Source organism: Canis lupus, chromosome X (genome assembly GCF_011100685.1).
Source record: "Canis lupus familiaris isolate Mischka breed German Shepherd chromosome X, alternate assembly UU_Cfam_GSD_1.0, whole genome shotgun sequence".
Taxonomy (NCBI): domain Eukaryota; kingdom Metazoa; phylum Chordata; class Mammalia; order Carnivora; family Canidae; genus Canis; species Canis lupus.
This window is the reverse complement of record NC_049260.1, coordinates 80,171,062-80,184,663: the sequence shown is the minus strand read 5'-3', so window position 1 is coordinate 80,184,663 and position 13,602 is coordinate 80,171,062.

Genomic DNA, 13,602 nt, shown 5'->3' with positions numbered 1-13,602 from the left:
TGGTATTTGTCTTTTTCTGATTTATTTCAATTGGCATAATAATTTCTATCCATGTTGATGCAAATGGCAAGATTTCATTCTTTTTTATGGCCATGTAATATTATATATATACCATTTCTTCTTTATCCATCAGTCAGTAGATAATTGGGCTGTTTCCATAATGTGGCTATCATAATGCTGATATAAACATCGGTACATGTATCCCTTTGAATTAGTATTTTTTGTACTCTTTGGGCAAATATGCAGTAGTGCAATTACTGGATAATAGGGTTAGGGTTACACCATTTGCTTCAACGTGGATTGAACTGGAGGGTATTAAGTGTGAAATAAGTCAATCGGAGAAGGACAAACATTATATGTTCTCATTCATTTGGGGAATATAAATAATAGTGAAAGGAATAGAAGGGAAGGGAGAAGAAATGGGTAGGAAATATCAGAAAGGGAGACAGAACATAAAGACTCCTAACTCTGGGAAACGAACTAGGGGTGGAGGATGGAGAGGAGGGCGGGGGGTGGGGGTGAATGGGTGATGGGCACTGAGGGGGGCACTTGACGGGATGAGCACTGGGTGTTATTCTGTATGTTGGCAAATTGAACACCAATAAAAAATAAATTTATTATAAAAAATAATAAAAAAATAAAAATTGTAAAAAAATAGGGTTAGGGTTAGGCTTTTTTAATTTAACTTAATTTAATTTAATTTTATTTTATTTTTATTTTTTAGGGTTAGGCTTTTGAGGAACTTCGATACTGTTTTCCACAGTGGCTGTACCAGTTTGAATTCCCAACAACAGTGCAAGAGGTTTCCTTTTCCTGCACATCCTCATCAACACCTGTTGTTTCTTGTGTTTTTCATTTTAGCTATTCTGACAGGTGTGAGGTGATAATTCATTGTACTTTTGATTTGCAGTTCCCTAATGGTAAGTGATGATGAGCATCTTTTCATGGGTGTATCTTTTTACCACTAAATTTCTTCTTTGGAGAAATGTCTGTTCATGTCTTCTGCCTATTTTTAAATTTTAAATTAGATTATTTGTGGGATTTTTTGGTGCTGAGCTGTGTAAATTTTTTAATATGTTTTGGATACTAACCCTTTATCAGATATGTCATCTGTAAAATTGCTCCCACTCCTTAGGTTGCCTTTTAGTTTTGTTGATTGTCCCCTGAGTTGTGCAGAAGGCTTTGTTTTGATGTAGTCCCAGTAGTTTATTTTTGCTTTTGTTTTCCTTGCCTCAGGAGACAGATCTAGGAAGAATTGGCCACAGCTGATGTCAAAGAGGTAACTGTTATGTATTCTCCTCTAGGATTTTTATGGCTTTATATCTCACACATAGGTGTTTCATCCATTTTGGATTTATTTTTGTGTATGGCATAAGAAAATGATCCAGTTTCATTGTTTTGCATGTAAATGTCTAGTTTTTCCAACACCATTTATTGAAGAGACTGTCTTTTCCCCATTGGATATTCTTTCCTGCTTTATCAAAGATTAATTGACCATATAGTTGTGGGTTAATTTCTGGGTTTTCTATTCTATTCTATTGATCTATGTGTCTATTTTGTGCCCAGTATCATACTGTTTTGATCGCTACTGCTTTGGAATATAACTTGAAGTCGGGAGTTGTGATGCCTCCAGCTCTGGGTTTCTTTTCCAAGATTGCTTTGGGTATTTGGGGGTCTTTCCTGGTCCATAAAAATGTTAGAATTTTTTGTTCTATATCTATGATAGATATTGTTGGTATTTTGATAAGTATTGCATTAAGTGTGCATATTGCTTTGGGTAATCTAGGCGTTTTAATAATATTTCTTCTTTCAATCCATTATCATGGAATGTTTTTCTATTTCTTTGTGTCATCTTCAATTTTCTTCATTAGTATTTTATATTTTTTAGAACACAGATCTTTCACATCCTTGGTTATATTTATTCCTAGTTATTTTATTGTTTCTGGTGTGATTGTAAATGGGACTGATTCCTAAATTTTTCTTTCTGTTGTTTAATTATTGTTGTATAGTAGTGCAACAGATTTCTATACATTGATTTTGTGTCCCGTGACTTTACTGAATTCAGGTATCAGTTCTAGCAGTTTTTTGGTGGAGTATTTGTGTTTTCTAAAGAGACTAGCATGTCATTTGCAAATAGTGAAATTTTACTTCTTCCTTGACAGTGTGGATGCCTTGTATTTCTTTTTTGTCTTAGCAGGGGCTAAGACTTCCATTGCTATGTTGAAGAAAAGTGGTGAAAGTAGACATCCCTGTCTTAATCCTGATTGTAAAGGAAAAGCTCTCAGTTTTTCATCGAGTTATGATGTTAGCTGTGGGTTTTTCATATATGACCTTTATTATGCTGAGGTGTTTCCTCTAAACCTACTTTGTTGTATAATGAATGGATGTTTTACTTTGTTAAATGCTTTTTTGTGTTTATTGAAATGATCATATCACTTTTATACTTTATTTTAGTAATGTGATGCATCATGTTGATTGGTTTGCAAAAAAAAAGTCACCTTGCTTGCAACCTGGGAGTAACTGTCACTTGATTGTGGTGAATGATTTTTTTTGATGTATTGTTGGATTCAGTTTGCTAGTATTTTATTGAGAATTTTTGTATGCATGTTCACAAGGGATATTGGCCTGTAGTTCTCATTTTTCAGTGGAGTCTGTATCTGGTTTTGGTGTCAGAGTAATGCTAGTTTCAGAAAATGAGTTTAGAAGTTTTCCTTCTTATAGGTTTTGGAATAATTTGAAAAGAGTAAGTATTAACTCTTTAAATGCTTGGTAGAATGTGAAGCCATCTGGTCCTGGACTTTTGTTTGTTTGGGAATTGTTTGACTACTGATTCAATTTCTGTGCTGGTTATAGGTCTAGTTTTCTTTTCTTCCTGTTTCAGTTTTGCTAGGTTATATGTTTCTAGAAATTTATTGATTTCTTCTAGGTTCTCTAAATTGTTGGCATATAGGTTTTTTAAAATAATATTTTCTTATATTTGTTTGCATTTCTCTGGTGTGGATTATTTCTCCTCTCTTATTTGTAATTTTATTTCTTTGAGTCCTTTTTGATAAGTCTGGCTAGTGGTTTATCAATTTTATTAATTTCTTCAAGAACCCACTCCTGGTATCTTTGTTCTATTCTACTGTTCATTTTTCACTTTCTATGTCATTTATTTCTGCTCTAATCTTTATTATTTCCATCCTTCTGCTGGATTTACGCTTTATTTGTTGTTTTTCTGGCTTCTTTAGGTGTAAGGTTAGGATGTTTATTTGAGGATTTTCTTCCTCCTTGAAATAAGCCTGAATTGTTATATACTTCGCTTTAGGACCATTTTGCTGCATCCCAAAGGTCTTGGAACATTGTGTTTTCATTTTCTTTGTGTGTGTGTGTGTGTGTGTGTGTGTTTTCATTTTCATTTTCATTTGTTTCCATGCCTTTTAAAAAAAATTATTTTGTGATTTCCTTGTTGATCTATTCATTATTTAGTAGCACGTTGTTAAATTTATATGAATTTGTTGTTTTTCCAAAGCTTTTCTTGTTGATTTCTAGTTTCACGGTGTGGTAGTCAGAAAAGGTGCATGGTATGATTTTAATCTTTCTGTATTTTTTGAGACCGGATTTGTGACCTAATATGTGATCTATTCTGGAGAATGTTTCATGTGTACTTGAAAAGAATGTGTATTCTGATGTTTCTGAATGGAATATTCTGAATATATCTGTTAAGTCCCTCTGGTCTAGTGTGTCATTCAAAGCCATTGTTTCATTGTTTATTTTCTGTTTAGATGATCCATCCATTGATGTATGTAAGTGGAGTGGTAAAGTTCCCTACTATTAATTATTCTTATCAATTACTTCTTTTATGCTGCTTATTAATTCTTTTATATATTTGGGTGCTTCTATGTTGAGTGCATCAATATTTACAATTGTTATGTATTCTTGCTGGATTGTACCCTTTATTGTGATATAGTGTCTTTCTTTGTCTCTTATTACAGTCTTGGTTTTATTTTTTATTTTCTTTTTTCTCCTTTTTTATTATTTATTTATTTTTTTTAATAATAAATTTATTTTTTATTGGTGTTCCAGGGCAGGTCAAGGGACTTACAGTATACAGAATCAGAGGATTTTATTATTTTTTTATTGGAGTTCAGTTTGCCAACATATAGCATAACATCCAGTGTCCATCCCGTCAAGTGCCCTCCTCAGTGCCAATCTCACAGTCACCCCAACCCCCCACCCACCTTCCTTTCCACCACCCCTTGTTCATTTCCCAGAGTTAGGTGTCTCTCAGGTTCTGTCACCCTCACTGATATTTCCCACTCATTTTCTCTCCTTTCCCTTTATTCACTTTCACTAATTTTTATATTCCCTAAAGGAGTGAGACCATATAATGTTTGTCCTTCTCTGACTGACTTACTTCACTCAGCATAATACCCTCCAGTTCCATCCACTTCGAAGCAAATGGTGGGTATTTGTCATTTCTAATGGCTGAGTAATATTGCACTGTCTATATATACCACATCTTCTTTATCCATTCCTCTGACGAAGGACATCTAGGCTCCTTCCGCAGTTTGGCTATTGTGGACATTGCTGCTGTGAACATTGAGGTACAGGTGTCCTGGGGTTTCAGTGCATCAGTATCTTTGGGGTAAACACCCAGCAGTACAATTGCTGGGTTGTAGGGCAGTTCTATTTTTAACTCTGAGGAAGCTACACAGTTGTCCAGAGTGGCTGTACCAGTTCACATTGCAAGAGGGTTCCCCTTTCTCCACATCCTCTCCAACATATGGGTTTCCTATCTTGTTAATTTTCCCCATTCTCACTGGTGTGAGGTGGTATCTCATTGTGGTTTTGATTTGTATTTCCCTGATGGCAAGTGATGCGGAGCATTTTCTCATTTGCTTGTTGGCCATGTCTATGTCTTCGTCTGTGAAACTCAACAGCAAAGAAACAAACAATCCAATCATGAAATGGGCAAAAGACATGTGCAGTCTTGGTTTTAAAGTTTAGTTTGCTATAACTATTGCTCTACTGGCTTTCTTTTGCATGAATGATGTTTCTCCATCCCCTCACTTTCCATCTGCAGGAGTCTTTAGGTCTAAAATGAGTCTCTTTTAGGCAGCATATTGATGGGTATTGTTTTTTAAATATATTCTGAAATCCTATGTATTTTTTGTTTTTTAAAAAAGATTTTATTTGTTCATAAGAGACACAGAGAGAGAGAGAGAGGCAGAGACATAGGCAGAGGGAGAAGCAGGCTCCATGCAGGGAGCCCAATATGGGACTCGATCCTAGGACTCCAGGATCATGCTCTGAGCCAAAGTCAGATGCTCAACCACTGAGCAACCCAGGCGTCCCTATCCTATGTCTTTTGATTGGAGCATTTAGTCTATTTACATTCAAATTATTTATTGATAGTTATCGTATTTCCTTCCATGTTATTACTTGTTTTGTCATTATTTCTGGAGATTTCTCTGAAACTTTCTTGTCCTTGTCACTTTTGGTCCTTTCTTTGTACTCAAAGAGTCTCCTTTAATATTTCATGCAGGGCTGGTTTAGCGGCAATATCCTCCTTTAGTTTTTGTTTGTCTGGGAAACTCTTATCTCTCCTTCTATTCTGAATGATAGTCTTGCTGGATAGAGTATTCTTGGCAGCAGATTTTCCCCATTCGGCTCTTTTAATATATCATGCCACTCCCTTCTGGCTTGCCAAGGTTCTGTTGAGAAATCTCCAGCTAGCCTCATAGGTCTTCCCTTTTAAGTTAAGGACTTCTTTTGTCTTGCTACTTTCAAGGTTTTTTTCCTTATCACTATATTATTGCAAATTTAATTCCAATATGTTTTGGTGTTGGCCTGTTTTATTTATTTATTTATTTATTTATTTATTTATTTATTTATTTATTTTGATGGGAGTTCTCTGTGCCTTCCAGATCCGATGTCTGTTTCCTTCCCCAGATTAGGGAGGTTTTCAGCTATTATTCCCTCAAATAAATTTTCTGCCCCTTTTTCTCCCTCTTCTTCTTCTGGGACTCTTAAAATATGAATGTTATGTTTCATGGAGTATCTGAACTCCCTAAGATTATTCTCACGTTGCATAATTCTTCTTTGTCTATTTTGTTCAGCTTTCTTATTTTCCATTATTTTGTCTTATAGGTCACTAATTCATTCTTCTGCTTGTTCCAACCCATTGTTCATTGCATCAAGCTGTTTCCAATCTCATTTATTGCATTCTTTGTTTCTGATTGATTCTTTTTTAAACTCTTTTATCTCTGTGGTAAAGGTCCCATTGATGTTTTCTTTTCTCAAGCCCAGTGAGTATCCTTATGATTGTTCCTTTAAATTCTCCCTTAGTCATGTTACTCATATGTGTTTTGCCTAGACTTCTGGATGTGGCCTTATCTTATTCTTTCATTTAGGATAAATTCCTCCATCTTCACATTCTGTCCAAGTCTCTACCTTCTTATTTGTGTTAGAAAAGCCACTTATGTGCCCTGTTCCTGAAAGTAATGGTCTTTTGCAAAAGAAATCTTGTAGTGCCCAGGGCCTGGAACCTCAGTGTGTGTCTCTAGTATGTTCTATGTGCTCTCTGCTGTTTTGTTGTGTCTTCTCTATCCTTCAGGCCAGTCATCTGCAGAGGCTATCCTTGCCAGGTATGGACAATGTTTGGTCCCTGGTCTGAATGTGTTGAGTTTTAAGTAGTTGTGGTCTGATGTACTTGTAAAGTGAGAACTGAGGCCTTGCAGAGCTCTCTGGTTGGGTGATGTGGTGGGGGTAGGGGTTTTTCCCAGTTTTCTGGGGGAGGTACCCACCACACTGGGCCTGAGGCAAACTTGCTTGAGAAGGGCAGTCCCACCAGAGTGCATAGGGGTGATGCTTGGTGTAGGCAAGTTAGGCTGTCAATATCAGCTCTGTGTTGTTTCTTGCAAGTGGCTCTGTGTTTATAGCCAGGAGAGAAATGTTGATAGTCAGTTCCTTTGTTCCCACAGAGTAGTCTCCATGAACACTGCTTCTCAGGGGTGTGCTCAGAGAAGAGCCAATAATCTCCCCACTGTGTGAAGCAGGCATCCTTCAAATTTCTGTTTCTACACAGTCTGCCCCCAGGTTATTTATGTATATTCTCTCCAGGAGCAGTGAATTCTCTATCCCAGTCAAGCCTGCTGACCTTTAAAACTCCAGGCTTTAATTCCCAGTAATTACAGGAACTCAGAAATTCATCCCTTCTCATTTTCCAATCCAGCAACTTTGAAGAAATGTTCTTCTGTGTTTCCCTGTGTGCTTCTCTCTTTCTTGCCATTCTCTGCAATCACAGCTCCCTCCCCTCTGAAGCACTCAGGATCTGTTTTTCTCCTAAACTAGTCTCCACACTTCCTACTGTCTTTGATGAGGAGTCTTCTTTCCTTTTAGTTATGGAGTTTGTCCTGTCAGTCTTCAGGTTGAAATCTGATATATCAAGGATGATTTAATAGTTATCTAGTTGTGTTTGTGGGTTAATAGTTATCTTGTTGTGTTTGTGGGACAAGATGAGCCTAGGGTCCTCCTACTCTTCTGCCATCTTCCTCTTCTCTGTACTATTTTTAATTTTTTGAATATGCTCCACACTATTTACCTCAGTGGTTGTACTGGTTTGCATTCCCACCAACAGTGCAAGAATGCTCTGTTTTCTCCACATATTTGTCAATGCTTGTTTTTTCTCGAAATTTTTATTTTAGCCATCTGACAGGTGTGAGGTAATATATCATTGTGGTTTTCATTTGCATTTCCCTGATGATGAGTGACTTAGAGCATCTTTTACTCTATTGGCCATTTGGATCTCTTCTTTGGAGAAATATCTGTTCATGTCTTCTGCCCATTTTTTAAAATTTTATTTTATTTTTATTTTTTATAATAAATTTATTTTTTATTGGTGTTCAATTTGCCAACATACAGAATAACACTCAGTGCTCATCCCGTCAAGTGCCCCCCTCAGTGCCCGTCACCCATTCACCCCGCCTGTGTTTTATTATTTATCCATGAAAGACAGAGGGGGAGAGAGAGGGAGACAGAGAGAGAGGCAGAGACACAGGCAGAGGGAGAAGCAGGCTCCATGCAGGGAGCCTGATGTGGCACTCGATCCCAGGACCTGAGGATCACACCATGGACTGAAGGCAGCGCCAAACCACTGAGCCACCAGGTTGCCCTAATGCTGGTTTTTGACAACTGGTTATCAGTCTGTTTATATATAATATCTTCTGCATATAGCAGTCTATATTAAGTTGGTGGTTGCCTAAGTTTGAACTCATTCTTTACTCCACCTTCCCAACATTTTAGGTATATGGTGTTATATCTTATATCCTTTTATTTTGGGAGTCCTTTTATTTCTTTAGATATGCTTTTGTGATTCCTACTTTTCCTACTCCTACTTATGGTCTTTCCTTTCCACTCAAAGAGTCTTTAACATTTTTTACAGTGCTGGGGTAGTGGTCATAAATTCCTTTAACTTTTGTTAGTCTGGGAAACCCTATTTCTCCTATTCTGAGTGGTTCCCTTTCTGGATAGTGTTCTTGGCATCAGATTTTTCCCTTTCAGTGCTTTGAATATATCATGCCACATTCTTCTGACCTGCAAAGTTTCTGCTGGAAAATCTGCTGATAGGCTTTTGGAGGTTCCCTTGTATGTAAGCATTTTCAGTTTTCCTACTACTTTTAAAATTCACTAGCACTATTTTTTTTCATTCTAATTACTCTTTGTTTGGTGTGAACCTCCTTTTGTTGACTTTGTTGGGGGTTCTCCCCCTTGATCTGGATATCTCTTTCCTTCTCCCAGATTTGGAACATTTTCTTCTATTATTTCCTCAAATAACTTTTCTGCCCTCTTTTCTCTCTCTTCTCCTTCTAGGATCCCTATAATGCAAATGTGATTACACTTGATATTGGCCTTGAGTTCCCTAAGTCTATTTTCATTTTGTGTTATTATATTTTCTCTCACTTGCTCAGATTGCTTGCTTTCCAGTATTGTGTTCTCCATGTGGCTGTTTCATTCATCTGCTTTCTCTAGCTTACTATTTATTTAATGTAGTATATTTTTAATTTCACTTATTTTGTTCTTAATATCTGATTGGTTCTCTTTGATCTCATTGTTAAGGGTCTCACTGATGTCCTCCTCTTTTCTCAAATCCACTATCTTTATGATCATTGCTTTCATTTCTCTATCAGGCATATTAGTTATCTCCGTTTCATTTAGGTCTCTTGCTGTGGTTTTGTACTGTTCTTTCATTTGTGAATACTCCTCTTTCTCCTCACTTTGTCTAGCTCTCTGTGTTTGTTTCTAAGTATTAGGAAAATCAGCTACATCCTCTGAACTTGAAAGTAATTACTTTATGAGTAACAGGTCCTGTGGTTCCTTGTAACACAATGTTCTCTGTTCACCAGAACATTATGTTTAAGGTGTGTCTTCTGTGTGTGTTGTGTACATCCTACTATTGTGTCTGACCTGCATTTGATTTTAGTCCAGCCAACTCCAATGTCCCTATTTGTCTGTTGTGGGCACAATGGGAAAAGTTTGGTTTCTGTGCTATTAAGGGGCCAGTCTGGAGTTGCTGTGGTGTTATAGTTGGTCAGTGCCAGGAATTAGATCACATGCCTGTCCTTAGCCCATCTGCCAGGACTACAGATGCATCAAACTTCAGATCTTTCTCCCTGTGCTGTACATGAGAGTTTTTTGTTGGTCAGTAGGATGACACTCAGATCAGATTCCTGCCCCGCAGATCATCTACTAGGGCTGCAGTTGCACTGATCAGAGGGCACTCTGTCTGCACTGACAGTTATAAGGTTTGGCTGCAGGCACTGGAGTTGCACTGGTATATACAGTTATCTTTCCCTATCTTCAGGGCAGGAGTGGTGGCAGTCTGTGCTGATGCTGATTGAAAGGTGTGTTATGGCAAGAGCTGCTTTGGAGGCATGCCTGCCAGGTAGGGCTGTATGATGGGGCAGGTCTGCAAAAGAATGTGGGGGTAGGGTGTGCAGTGTTAGGAAAATAGGTGGAGAATGTTTAGGTTGGTTCCTATAAGTGTCTGGCTATCAAAGCATGGGAGGAGTGTGAGAAATGACATAGGTCAGCTGTTTTTTTCTTGGAGAAGTCTCCTAAAGATCCCTTCCCCCTCAACTCAAGTTCTGAGATAAATAATTTAATCTCCTCATATACTCGAGGCACTTTTTAAACTGCTGCTTCTGTGCTGTATCCTCGTGGTTTATTTGCTGTGCTGGCTCTTTAAGAGCAGGGGCTTGTTTTCCTATTGCCCCCTGGTTCTTCTGGATCTAAGGTGACTGATTTTTAAAGTACTTGGAGTTAATCCCTGTTGATTGTAAAAACTCACAAAGTTAAGGCCCATATTTTGGTTTTCAAAGTCAAATATCATGAAGATTCATTTTACCAGTGCAAGTCCCCCATGCCTGGGGTGCCTGGTGTGCGGACTGATCTCACTTCTCTTTGCTTGTGGTGTCCTTCCCATTTGTGGTTGGTCTCACCTTAGGGCTTGTTGCTAACCATGTCTCTGCCCCTCCTACTCTTTTCAATGTGGTCTCTTCTTTAGGATTTTTTTTTTAGGTTTTATTTATTTATTTGAGACAGAGAGAGAGAGAGAGAGAGAGAGAGGCAGAGGGAGAAGCAGGCCCTACGCAGGGAGCCTGACGTGGGACTCGATCCCGGGTCTCCAGGATCACGCCCTGGGCTGAAGGCGGCACTAAACCGCTGAGCCACCGGGGCTGCCCTCTTCTTTAGGATTAACTGTGGAAAGTCTTCGTGTTGTTTTCTGACTTGCACTGATGTGTCTGTTATCTTTGTGTATCCATAGGATGAGGTGAATTTAGGATTCTCGTACTCTGCCAACCTAGAATTTCTTACCTAATGGAGCTAGAAGGCTAAATTAGCACTTGATCTTGTGAATTATTAAGTTACAGAATAATATTTAGTTCCCAGCATTGACAGGTCATATTTGTCAGTTAGTCACTGAAATAAAAATAATAAGAACTTAAGAATAAGTAAATTGAGAGAACTAAAAAATACCTCAGGCTCAAAATACCCATTCAGCTCCCCTTGACTACAGAAACATTCCTTCTCTTTGTTCAATGTGGCTCCCTTTTGTGTAAATACACAGTACTTCATAAAATTTCAATTGTGAGAAGGAGCCCATTTTTCTACTGCCACCACCCCACACTCATTAATGTCTCCAGACTTACAACTAGACTAAGACACCATCATTTACCCCAAAACTAGGATATAGGATCAAATATCAACTCAAAAGTAGGAGAAAAATGTTTATGCATTAAAAGATTTGTGAAACTAGGGGCACCTGGGTGGCTCAGTAGGCTGAGCATCTGACTCTTGATTTCAACTTAAGTCATGATCTCACAGTTGTTGGATCAAGCCTCACCTTGGGCTCTGCACTGGACATGGAGCCTCCTTGGGATTCTCCTTCTCCCTATCCCTCTGCCACTCTCTTCCACCTTGCATGTGTACACATTCTTTCTTAAAAAAAAAACAACTCTGAAACTGTAGAATTTTGAATTGTGAAATTTCCAAAGTAAAATTCTGAGCAAGTTGTGTGAAAATGGATTGTTATGGTGTTCATCCAAAGAGGGAGAAACTTAATTTTAGAACTGATTGAATTTATTGATATGGTTACACTTCCTAGAGATTCTATATTCAATGTGCTAGCCTCAGCAGCTTTACACAAGATTAAATTATTGTTTTAAATATAAGTTTCAAAAAAGATCTTATACATTCATAGTCAATCAATCACTTCATCTTAGTGAGAATGTATTTCCAGAAAGCAGAACGAAACAGCAGTTAGGAATGGAGGAAGTGGAATACAGGGCCTGTGGAGACTTTGGGTAGGGGGAGAGAATCAAGGCCAGTAGATGAAAGAGAAGAGAATTAATAGCTGCTGAATCCTGGTTATATGCCAGGCACTATATAGAAGCTTTTGGGCAGCACCTCTACATTTCACTTGATACTAGTGATATCTATATGATAACCACATGATGTGGGGATTGTTATCATTTCACTATAGAAGTGAAGAAACTAGGTTCTAGGACATTAAGAAACTTGCCACAAATTACATTACTACATAGGAAGGACATGATAGGATAGAACTCCAGAGCACAAAATGGGTGAGTCTGCAAGGAGAGGGCTGCCCTTCTTATGTGCCAGAAACAGATCCTGCAGTTACTACCTGCCAGCAAAGCTTAGCTGAATCAGATGCATCAGATAAAAAGCTGTATCATTGTTTGACTATGCCACCAGAGGGCACAGGTTTAGAAGTTTTCTTTCTGGATAGTCTTTTGCCTGTTTCTTCTGTAGTGACTGGCTATAGTTGAGAGAGGATATATGTGTTTATACCAGAAGTGATCATGGACTGACCTCAGTGTCTGGAGATCTGATGTTTCCACTGCCTTGGAGTGGAACACATGAAACTGTGACCATCCCATATGTGAGGTAGGCCCTTTCCTTTTAAGATGGGTAATTAGAAAGATCCTTTGGATACAGGGCTGATATTTAGCATTTACCTCTGAAATCCCACTTTTCAGTGGGGAGTTTTTTAGTGTGGTACTTTTCACAGGAACTCTGTATGTTTGAGAAGAAACAATGTTACAGCAAAATCATCCTCTATCTAGTCACTGCCTTGCCAAAATCCCCCAGTGGTTTTTTTTAATGACCTCAATGTGAACTATTTTACCTGGTTTCTACATCCCCTCATAGACTGTAATCAGACTTCTCTCAAATTAGCCTCTATTTTCCTAATGTCCAACCTTCACTTAGCATATGCATATCCTTAATGTCTTGAAACAGTGTCTGGAATTAGATGCTTCACATCATGCCCTGCGTATGGTAAATACTCAATAAACAAGAGTTGTTACTACTACTACTACTACTACTACTACTACTACTACTACTACTACTATTACTACTGCTACCACCAGACCTAGAAAATGGCAGAGACAGGATGGAAATTAGGTCTCCTGAGTCTAGTGTTTTTTGCTCCCACTGCTACTTTGTATCACACAGCTCAGTACACAGTTAATACTGGACAGTGAAATCTTTCATTCTACTCTCCTTGTCTCCTTCTGCATCCTCTTTTATTCTTGTGACCCAGGAGATGGCACAGGGGGTTTTAGAGACCAGAGGATAGGACTGGTTTCCCCTGAGCAGACATATGTGTGCAGCATCAGAAGTCTAGAGTTGGAAGCTACTTTGACATCATCTCCTCCGTGCCAATGCACAAATAATTTGTATAGCACCCGTTAGAGAGGCCCATCCAGCCTCTGCCTTTATGCAACTTTCCCTCAAAAGATCGCCAGTCCCAACACTAGTCCTGATGCATAAAACAGTCTTTATCCTTCTGCATTTTCCCATGGTCCTCATCCTGCCTGGTGAAAAGACACATTTCCTAGCATGAATCTGGGCCTGCCACCTCTGATAATTATCTTTCTCTTTTGTTATAGATGAAGGATTTGGCAGCTAAAGCAATCATTCAGAGTTCTATCCTTATCATTTTTCACTTTGTTCTTATTGGCCTTGGTTTTGTGCATCAGCTTTGAAAATATCATCCCAGGGTTAATGCTGGGGTTAATGAGTAACTAAGAGTGC